This window comes from Etheostoma spectabile, chromosome 4 (assembly GCF_008692095.1).
Source record: "Etheostoma spectabile isolate EspeVRDwgs_2016 chromosome 4, UIUC_Espe_1.0, whole genome shotgun sequence".
NCBI classification, from domain to species: Eukaryota; Metazoa; Chordata; class Actinopteri; order Perciformes; family Percidae; genus Etheostoma; species Etheostoma spectabile.
In genome coordinates, this window is record NC_045736.1 from 13,634,356 (window position 1) to 13,643,968 (window position 9,613).

A 9,613-nucleotide genomic window follows, 5' to 3' on the forward strand; every position below is an offset into this window, starting at 1 on the left:
CAATTAGGCAAGGCAAAGCAAGCCAGCTTTATTTCAAGGCACATTTCAGCAACAGGGCCATTCAAAGTGCTTTTAAATCAAACATTATAGAAATGAACAACCATTTAAGGAAAGGCAACATCAAAAAGAAAGGTCTTTAGCCTTGATTTAAAAAAACAGAGTTGCAGCGGACCTGTAGTTTTCTGGGAGTTTGTTCCAGATATGAGGAGCCTAAAAACTGAAAGCTGCTTCACCCTGTTTGGTTCTGACTCTGGGGACAGAAAGCAGACCTGTCCCAGATGACCTGGGAGGTCTGGGGGGGTCATAGTGTAGTAGCAGATCAGAAATGTATTTTGGCCCTAAACCATTGAGTGATTTATAAACTTACAAAAGTACTTTGAAATCAATTCTTTGAGGCGCAGGAAGCCAGTGTAAAGACTTCAGAACTGGAGTGATGGGATCCAGTCTCTTGGTCTTAGTGGGGACTGGAGTGATGTGATCCAGTCTCTTGGTCTTAGTGGGGACTGGAGTGATGTGATCCAGTCTCTTGGTCCTACTGAGGACTGGAGCAGCAGCGTTCTGAATCAGCTGCAGCTGTTGATTTTTGATTTTTTAGGGAGATCTGTAAAGACCCCATTACAATAGTCAAGTCTATTGAAAATAAAAGCATGGACAAGTTTTCTTCCTTCCAAGTTCTTTAACCCTTGGCATATTTTTAACCCTTGTATGGTATTCAGGTCAAATTGAACCATTTCAAATTTTTACAAGAAGAAAAATGGTACAAGTTAAATTTTTTTTTACCTGAAAATCAACGGCCTTACCTTATTTTCTCTGATGATAAATTAATGTATTCCTGACTCATTTCAGAAAATAATTCTGGACATGACCACTTATGTTTTTTCCATAGTGGATTTTTAACATGAATTATAACTTTGTGACAAAAAACGAATCCCACTTCCATTTTTAATTATGTGCTAGTAGAGACTAGAGTTAAAAGCCCATGTAAGTCACGGGTCAGTTTGAACCAGGGACATGAGAAGGTCCCGAAAGTGAAGACAATACAAGGGTTAAGGTGATAATAGACTTTGTAATTATCTTTATGTGGCTGTTAAAAAATTCAGGTCAGAGTCCATGACTATACCAAGATTTCTGGCTTTGTCTGTTGTTTTTAACATTGTTGTTTGAAGCTGAGCGCTCACTTTCCATTTTCACGTGATTCGTTCACTTGTAAAAGTTGAATTTTGGTTTCCAGAAGTGCAATCTTCTGAAGGAGTTTGTAGTAGTCATAGATGGAGAAGGGAGCCATCTTGCTGCTGATTAGCTTTAGCAACAGTCACTGTAGGACAGGCTTGAGCTATTGGTAGGCCACACACGTTGATATATGGCAACAGTCTGCTATGTCTACATCAAATGTATAGTCCTCATAGTGCTCATAGTTTCTGTCAGAGGAAACGTAAGATTATCACCAGGAATACGCAAGCAGAGGCAAGAGCAAGCAGCAAAGCATCTGCACTGTAAGAAGCAGGAAGCAGACACTCCCATTTAACATCAATTTATCATGACCTAATTTATACAATTATGGTTACTGATGAACTGATAAAACAACCATTAAAAAACTCTAGGATATAAATATGAAAATTAGCTGTACCATTTCAAACACCAGTTGAGATTTTCTGTAATGTAATCACTAATTTCGTTAAGATTTGTATTCCTTTAAAAATGAAATGGTGCCTACATTTACATTCTTAGGAAACTTTTGAAGTTCAGTGGACACTTCTATATTTTTTCAAAGTGCAGAGTCTGTAAAAATCAGCACTTTTCAATTTCCCCACATTTTCCCACTGATCCACTCACCATTCAGTGGACGCTTCTAAAAAAAAGGCCACTAACTGTTAATTTAGTTCTGGTTTTGACAGATAATATAAACTTAGTAGTGATAAACTAATTTAGTTTGGGTATTCTTGCAACGAACACTGGTATCGACATGGTCATTTGTTAGGTTTCGCCGGGTAATGTGCAGAATCCTAATTGTTGCTAATTTGTCTTGTGACGATTATTTAAATAAATTCTGATAATCTTTAAACTTCATTCTGTCCTTGGGTCAAATTGACCCATTTTCAGTTAATTTATTAATTTTTTGTCACAAAAATTGGGCTGTTGAAAAAAGCGCTGAAAATGTCAACATTAAAAAATATCAAAAAACTTTGGAAAAGACGTCAAGAAAAGCACCCGCAAGATTGAAAAAGTGACAAAAATGTCGGAAAAAGCGACAATAATGTCGGAAAAAGCGACAATAATGTTGAAAAAAAGCGACCAAAACGGCTTTTTTCATGGTTGACGGGAAGACAACACAACGATTAATAATCTTTGTTACTATTATATATTTATTAACTATTTGCCTGTTATTCTGTTTGCTCTTAGTATGTTACATCATGATCCACCTGTTGGTTTCTTTTGGCCACCGAGCCGTGGGGGGTGTGGCCTGCCTGCGTCACGCAGAGGAGACACGAGGACAGAGACACGAGGACGGTGTTTCTGATTTTCCTTTGGCCTCGTGTTTTCCCCACCTAGTTGATGTGATGATGTAATGTCAAATTCACTATCAACCGAGCTGGGCCGATGAGGTGAGCGTTTAGCTTCTGCACGAGCAAAACCAAGTCTGTAACACCTCGACACAAATGACAGCATTCAAATTTTCTCCTGAGTTGTGGTTGTTCCGCGGAATCATGATATCGATAAGATGCCTGAAAAATATCACAGAGACTGTAGCAGAGCAGGGTCAGTGATTGAAAGTGTGATCGTTGAAACGGACAAAAATATGATCTACTTAAATCATCCGAGGACGAAAGACACACTAAAAATCAATATTACAACATTTCGTTTCAAAGATTCATTTACTATTTTAATCATATATAAGCTAAGACTTTGGTAACCTCATTTCAAGCACAACACATCACGAGTTGTGGTTTGTTTTCAAAAGAGACTTGAGGAATTTCAAAAAAGCCAAAAAATCCCTAAACGGAAAGCTGAGTTTGTTCTGAACATTCACATATGAAACACATGGGGCTCTGTTACATGCAAATGTCCTTAAAAGGGTAAATTTAAGAAGAGTATATGAAAATGCCCTTAGACCTCAGAGGGTTAAATTATATGTTAAAATAAAGTTAAAAATGCAGACAAAGCCACCTAACTTTAAAAGAACCTAGGACTCTACATATAAAAGATGCACAGGGGGGAGCAGAGTTAAAACAAAAACATAAACCAAGGTTAAAAGTTCACAGAATGTTTTTTTTTAATAAAAAAAGAATGAAAAACCCGGCCCAAAGTCACCAAAGTGGTCAGATTTTGGCCCTCCTCCCCTTTTCTTGCCAACGGCTGCCGTGGTAACTGGAAGGGGATCAAAGACGAACGGTAATAAAATCACAGCGCAGGTAAAAGCAAAACGTTCAATTAATTGAGTCAAGTTGGACATGCACACACTTTACAAATCAAACCCCACAAAATAAAAGCATGCCAGGCCCAAAGCAACACAATAAAACCAGACCGTGCAGAAACGGACAACTGCACAACAAGAGTGAATGAATGTGGATGCTGCAAAACATAAAAATAAAAATGCAAAAACAAAACGACTGGCTCATTCAAGATGAGGTCTGCTCCGATCGCCGCCCATTGCATGCTGGTTAGATTTGTGTCCGACTGTATCCCGACTTGCTCTGATGTCAATCCCAGGCAGGCAACGATGACCTCACGAGATCAAGGCGAGGTAGCACGGTTACTTTTCCCCGACCGCACGACCCAGGCGGACCCAGAGCATGCTGGGAAACGCCTGCCTCTCATCTGATTTAACAGCTGATTGGTTCCGAATCGACTCCAAATGATGCCGTTTTTTATAAACTTTTTATTGTTTTTGAATTGAAGGGAATTTAATTTTCATTTGTCTGATTTAACCCTCCTTGTACCAAATCTGACCCCTTTTAAAAAATGTCTATATCTGAAATATGGGTTTCTTTTTAACCAAATGACCACAAAAATGGATTGGATTCCATTCAACGCTCTTTGCAAATCCAGATGATCACTTTCGTTCCTGACTAAACTCATCTGTACGTTCCTCTGATCTTAACTATTAGTCAAAATAATTCATAATTTCTGCTTTTTTTAACTCCAATATTAGGTACAATTCTATATAAATGAGGGTTATTGACCATGAATTCCAAAAAGTAGTGTAAAACTACTGGTAGTAAGGTGGTGGTAGTGAAAACCAAAAAGAAAATCTAAAAAAGGGACAAAAATGTCACATTTTTGTCCCTTTTTGACCCGGGAGGACAACACAAGGGTTAAAGGCTTATTCTGTACAAACACACGTGTGGCTGATGGTTACGTTCCGAAGTCAGAGGGATCATCAGCGTGTTGTTGACATCAGCAACAGATCGCACGTAGAGCATTATGACAGCTACTCAATAACAGCTTGATAAAAACAACTGGAGACTTTGTACAAGCGGACATACAGCATGAGTCTGATAGCATTTCATTAAATCCGAATCAGACCTGACGGATTGTGAGTGTTTCTTTGACTTCCTGTTTCCAGACCTCCAGGAATCATCTGGAAACCGTCCGACTTTACCGCAACTAACCCCGACCCCTTTTTTAAATACTCCACGTAGATCCTAAAGCCTTGAAAATTAAAAAAAAGTTGGAATTGAAATTGTTTGACAAATGACGACTTTACTGTGTTTTTTAGCAACAAAAAAAACAGCAGCTCCCCTTTTCACTAGTGTTTTTTTCCAGGCTTGTCTTGCCCGTTCCAATCTGGGCTGTTTATGAGCTACACTAGACAGATCTTCTCGCTCGGATTACATTTTAATTACAAAGCAAAGGTTTCCTTCCAGATTTTCTATTTTACGACCCAAGGAAACCCTGGTGAGGATTTAGACGTCAGACCCGGACAACACTCCTGTTTCTCAAACTTTCTCTCTTGTTGAGACGGTCCTGAGGACATCAGGCCGAGGAATCTGGCAACATTTTTTTTTTTTACCCCAGTCAGATATTTCTTCCAGTCAAGGAGGTAACTTTAAAAGTTGAGAGGCAGATTTAAGGGGACGACTGCCGGAAGATAAATCCGCCCGACAGTGTTTTTTTACGTCTGTGTCACAATCATTATCTGACATCTGGGGCCGCCTCACGCGCATTTTATCTGTTATGGTCCCACAAGTTGACCCAATTTTAATCAGCAAAGTATTTGGAAAGGGGAATTTTATTTTGTATTTAGTCAGAAAAATTAGACATTGTGGAAAAAGTAGAAATCTTTTACACCACATTGTTGAAAATCTTTGCTGATTTAACAAGGAAACCCGCTGGGATTCTAAATAATTTCCTGCAAATGACAAGAAAGTGAGTTTTGCTTGATTCTTTTTTTTTTTCATCAGCAATAAGAAACATCTGAAGGCCACATGGGGAGTTTTATTCCAAAATGGGATAATTCACGAGAGGGGAAAGGCTGTAAAAGTTTGCAATTCTCATTTTCATTTTAGTGCTACAAATTGAAAAGCTTTCAGTGCCATGGTTAAACAAATAAAAAAACACGAGAGCAACGTGTCTAAATGCACGGTGGGGTTTATCACCATTGATCTATGACCTAAAATAAATATTGGGATTTGCTATTTTGTCTGAAAAGCCGTTTCTTTTGTTTGGGTTCTCAGAGACTCCAGCTCAGAACAGGGGTCAAAAACAATTCATCTTCATACACTCTAGTGTGATTTGCGTCGGCAGTACTTCACGCAGCCTTACCCTTCCCCTGTCAAAATTGGCAAATCATTACAAACATCTAGATTTCAATCACCTGAGCTCTAAGATAATCCGGTCAGTCTGTGAAATAATAAGCCTTCGTGGGACCTGAAGGATCTGGAACACCAACCGGTTTTCTTAGGCTGATTCCAATAAGTTATCCACTCGTGCTGTAATTGACCTTTAAGCCTTTCATTTGTTTCTCAGCCAGAGATAATCTGAACCGTGTGTGTGTGTGTGTGTGTGTGTGTGTGTGTTGTTGTGTGTGTGTTTTAGATCTACGATAAGATAGAACACAATACATTCACACAATTTCACATCAGTCTTTGTGCTTCTTCAAGAGTGCTACTTTTATAACTAGGGCTAAATCATCTGGATACTTTACGTGCAAAAAATTCATTTTGTGGTTTTACAGTTAGTAATATTATTTATGTGTTTATGGACATTTAACGGACTGATCTGAAAACATTCAGAGCTGTTCTTACCAACAAAGAGTTAACCAGCAACGCATGTGAGAAAGTGTCTTCTGGCAGGTAAAACAACTTGTCAGTAAAAAAATTAAAAGAAATTAATAAACTACACTTAACTTAAGTAAACTGATCTAACCTTCAGGCCAAACCTGTCTTCCTGTAATCTAATTTTTTTTTCACACTATCTTTCTGGGAGTAATATATCTTTTTTGTATAGGAATGATGATTTTTTGGTGAATCACTTTTCTTCACCCTGCTTTCAAACAAGTGGGAACGTAAACTGAAATGACAACAGAACAACGCCAAGCCAAAATTAAAATCAAAACTTTGAAGCATGCACATTAATGTTTTGTTGCATCTCCAAAACTTTCTTCTTGATATATTTCAAGCCATGCCAGGCGTCGGTCGGTTGTTCAGTTTGACAGTGCATCACTTTGGTCCAGACATGCAATGGAAAATCACATATTTGTCTATTAACAGATCTTACTGTGGACTTGTTTTTTTAGTTGTGTGTGAACTCTTTACTTCCGTTTGTATGTATGGACCCTGATGGCATAACTTTATGTTCTTTTGATTATTTAAAGTGCAGAGACTGGCTTTTCTCTAAGTCCCATTTTGGACACCGATTTGGAGGTCAGAGGTCAGATGGCCTGATGTTCAGATGGGCTGATCATTTGACCCCCCCCTCCCCACTGCTGTCAGCTTGTTAATAAGCAAATGATTCTCAAAGGCTCTTTCTTCATTCTCTCTGAACCTTCTTCGCACAAAGAATAAATACTTAAAGAACTTGATTGAATGAAGCTGTATTTCATATCTCACCTAGGTATTAGAATTTCTACCACAGAGAGAAATATTTCAACAACTATCAGATTGCAACACATTCTCATGAACGGATTCGTATGATATTGTACAACAACTTGTGCACAAGAATGTGGGGTGGGGAATTGATGCAGCATAGTATTGCTATATTTTCATTCTGCATCAATACACGGACGCCTAGTGTCCATCTATTATTATATATGTGCTTATATATATATATATATATGTATAAGTACAATGAGGACTTTTTAAATGGCTTTTCTGATTTTCTGGTTGAAATCACGCCTAAACAAGACCCAGTCGCATTATTAACCCTTCCACTGCTGTTCAGTTCTCGGCTGCTTTCAGTCAGAACTCCATCATTCCTGAGTCTGTGTGCGGTACAGAGCAGCTTAGCTCATGGGTTCACTCCACCTGCCAAACCGTTTTAGACACAGTGGCTCCATTAAAATCCAGGCAGCCTAAAACTAAATCTGAGCCCCGGCTAAATGACATGACTCATGCTGTCAGACGTGAGCGCAAGTGGACGAAGGACAAACTGCAGGTGTTTTCTTTAATGTTAAGGGACTGCTGGCGTCATTATCAGGAAACTGTGAAAGATGCCAAAAGAAAACATTTCTCAGATATTATCCTGTCAACCTGTCACAAACCTCGTGTTTTGTTTAACACCATTGACTCACTTCTAAATACCCTGCATACTGCCTGTATGGAGGGGTCCACTGCCATGTGTGAAAACTTCCTTCACTTCTTTGGTAAAAAGGTCACTTTAATTAGGGCTCAAATCTCACCTTCAGCTTATGACCCCTCAACCTCTGTCCCCTGCTCTGCTGTTTTAGACCAGTTTCAGCCTGTGACTAGTTCCTTTTTACAGGACGTTATTGGTCATTTAAAGCCCTCAGATTCTCCAAATGATGTGGCCCCTCACCGAATATTTAAGGAGGTTTTCCCCACTGTAGGACCATCTGTTATTGCAGTCATTAATAGCAGTCTGTCCTCAGGCGTGGTCCCTGAACATTTTAAACGTGCAGTAGTGAAACCCCTAATTAAAAAACCTGCTCTAGATCCTGCAGTCCTTGAAAGTTTCAAGCCTATCTCCAAACTGCCTTTCCTTTCAAAAATCCTGGAGAAGACTGTGCACAGTCAATTAAGGACCTTTCTGGAAGAACATAATATTCTAGAGGTTTTCCAATCCGGTTTTAAAACAGCACAGAATCAGCTCTTTTGAGAGGTTTTAATGATATATTTTTAGCTAGTGATTCTGGTGACTGTGTTGACCATTGACCATGAAATATTGATTACATGTTTGAAGCAATGGGTGGGCATCAGGGGCATAGTTCAAATTGTACTTGACTGACCGAACTTTACGTGTTAGCCTTGGTGACTGTGTATCCTCCACTGCTCCTCTCTCGTGTGGGGTCCCACAGGGCTTGGCCCTCTCCTTTTCTCTCTTTGTTTGCTCCCACTTGGTTCAATACTTGAGAAGCATGGTATTTCATTCCACTGTTACACGGATGACAGTCAGATTTATGTGCCTTTTGAAAAGAAAGATGCATATTCCGTCAATTTGCTACTTATGTGTCTCGATGACATAAAGGCCTGGATGGCTCTGAACTTTTAAAATTTAAATGATGAAAAGACGGAAGTGATGGTTTTTGTGGCACCACTGGGACCCACCCTTGTAGATCTGGGTTCCTTGGTACAGCATGTTAAATCTTGCATCAAAAACCTAGGGGTTAATGTGGACATGGAGCTTAAGTTTGACAGTCAGATCAAGGCTGTTGTCAAATCAAGTTTCTTACACTTTAGGCAGCTGGCCAAAATAAAGCCAATGCTGTCAAGACAGCACTTTGAGACGGTAATCCACACCTTTGACACCACTGGGATGGATTACTGCAATGCACTTTATGTAGGGGGTAAGTGTGTCCTCCATCGCTTGTCTCCAGATGGCACAGAGTGCTGCTGCACGTCTTTTAACTGGCACATGTAGATATAAGCACATTTCCCCCATTTTAGCCTCACTCCACATGGCCTGAGCTTATACGCCTTTACGTACCAACACGCTCTCATAGGTCAGATGATCAACTGCTGCTGAGTGTGCCTAAAACTAAGCGGAAGCTCAGAGGGAACCGTGCCTTGGCGGTCTTGGCTCCAAAATTGTGGAATGATCTGCCTCTGTATGTTAAACAGGCCTCTTCTTTGTCTTTTTTTAAAACACCCACCTCTTCTCTGTGGCCTTTGACACCTAGTAAGATGTCGACTTCATTTACTGCATTTAATTATTTAGTTCAATTGTTTTTATTGCGCAGGTATTATCTTTACTCGTACTACATTGTTATGTTTCTTTTTGTATTTTTGTATTTTTCTGTACAGCACTTTGGTCAACTTTGGTGGTTTTAAAGTGCTTAACAAATAACGTTGGATTGGATTGAATAGGCAATTGGAAGGCCAATGTTGGCCTCTGATATGGGCTACTGTGGAAATACCAACCAGAAACAATAATTTACAGTAGGTTCACATTTATCAGTCCATCTTCTGCACAATTTGACCTTTCCCATTCCCCAACC